Source organism: Hemibagrus wyckioides, linkage group LG04 (assembly GCF_019097595.1).
Source record: "Hemibagrus wyckioides isolate EC202008001 linkage group LG04, SWU_Hwy_1.0, whole genome shotgun sequence".
In the NCBI taxonomy this organism is placed as follows: domain Eukaryota; kingdom Metazoa; phylum Chordata; class Actinopteri; order Siluriformes; family Bagridae; genus Hemibagrus; species Hemibagrus wyckioides.
Genome location: NC_080713.1, coordinates 18,673,989 through 18,676,198, shown reverse-complemented (window position 1 = coordinate 18,676,198; position 2,210 = coordinate 18,673,989).

Sequence of the window (2,210 nt, the reverse complement as noted above, 5' to 3'; positions counted from 1 at the left end):
TTCGTGGTGATTTTTGTCAAACTCGTGTCTTTTGTGGGGAAAGGGCTTGTGCAGGACTTTTGAGCAGTTTTTAACATTTGTTTATACTTGTCTTTTGTCTTCAGGGTCTAAATGAATCCTTTACCAATTCCCTTATTTGAAATTTAAACCTTAAATCTCTTTTGACACAATCTTTGTGGTGATATAAGGGTTAGAGAGAGAGAGAGAGAGAGAGAGAGGACATGTAATTGGCTTTTTTTTTTTTTTTTTTTTCTTAATGGTGTCTAATGGGTTTTAGACTAAATGTTAACAACTTTTACCATACAGACTTTATAATAATAAATATGAATCACTTGCATGGTGACTGAACACATGTTGGTCATCCTTTACTGTGTAACTTTGATTTATTTAAAAAAAAAAAAAAAAAAAAAAAAAGTCAATTGTCATGTAATAAGTGGCTTCAGTGTCTAATGGGTTTTAGACTATACATTAACTTTTATGGTGCCAATTTCACAGTAATAAGTGTTAAGTCAATTATTTGCAGTGATTTTTATTGTGACTATAAACATGTCATCCTTTACTTGCTCACAATAAATATATAAAGACACTTGGCTTTTTGTCCATTCTTTGTTTTGTACTAGGCGTGAGAAATGTGATTTTTCCTGCACAAAAACAGTCCTTTAAGCAAATTTGCAACAGTGGAGATTTTTTTTTTTTTTTTATCCTACGCTTGTCCCCATCATGAGTGCCTGCCATTGAGCCCACAGCTTGGTAAGAAGGCGTGTTGAATGAAAGAGGTGCTAGAAATGACAGGTTAAAAGCCACCTACAGAATCTGATTTAGATTTAAGATGTTATTTTGCACTTTAGCATCTTTAATAGTATTTGGATCTAAATTGATGCACTGATGTGTCACTAGGAATACGGACATGGTTTTTATTTCTTTTTATTTTCCCTTATAGTTATCTTATGCTGCATATGTTATAAAGTACAGTTTATTCATTGAATTATGTTTATGCTTAAATGTCTATGCTCCTGTTTGCAATATATACCAGTATGACCAAATGTTTGTGGACATCTGACCATTACACCAGTATCTGTGCATTCCATAAACAGTTGCCACACAGATATCATTGCCTGACTTCACTAATGGCCTTGTAGCTGAATGGGCAAACCTCTACAACCACACTCCAAAATCTTATGGAAAGCCTTTCCATAACAGCAAAATGGTGATTAAATGTATTTGATGTCCAAAAAGTAAATATGGGTGTGATGGTCAAGTGTCCACAAACTTAAATCCCAATTGTGTACGTCGGCTACAGAAGGGCCATACTGAAGGGAGACTTTGTTTTGCTGGGGGCTTTTCTCTAGTTTATTTGCCCCAGGTGAGCAGGCCTGGGGTGCAGTCAGTGTTTCAGTTCAGTGGGGTATTGTCATGCTGGAAGATGTTTGGACTCCAGTGAAGAGAAACTGTAATGCTACAGCACACAGACATTCTATAATGACATTTTGGCAAAGGTAATATTTAGAAATAATCTATATACCCCCCCCCCCCTAATTCAATTCCATTCAATTTTAAGCTTTATTGGCATGACCATATACAGTACAGTATTGCCAAAGCATTATGGTGAAGAGAAGAACATCTCTTATTAACATACACATTACTTATAACATTTAGTATACATATAACATCTATCTCTCTCTCTCTCCCTCTCTCTCTCCCTGAGTCTCGTTCCTGCTCACTGTGTGTGTGGAGTTTGCATGTTCTCCCTGTGCTTGGTGGGTCCCCTCTGGGTGCTCCAGTTTCCTCCCACAGTCCAAAGACATGCTTCTAGGCTGATTGGAGTCTCTAAATTGCCCTAAGTGTGTGAGTGAATGTGTGTGTGTGCCCTGCGATGGGTTGGCACTCCATCCATATATATATTCTCTCTCTCTCATTCTCTTTATCTCGTTGTATTTCTCTCTCTCTCTCTCTCTCTCTCTCTTAATTCAATTCCATTCAATTTTAAGCTTTATTGGCTGTATTGCCAAAGCTTTATACACACATATTACTCATAACATTGAGTATACATATAACGTCTATATAACTCTCTCTCTCTCTCTCTCTCTATCTATCTCTCTCTCTCTCTCTCTCTCTCTCTCTGTGCGTGTGTGTGTGTATGCGCTCCTGTCTTAGTGAAGGGGAGCGTTGTCTGCTCTTGGTTTTTAAATAAAGTTATTTTGAAAGCGCGG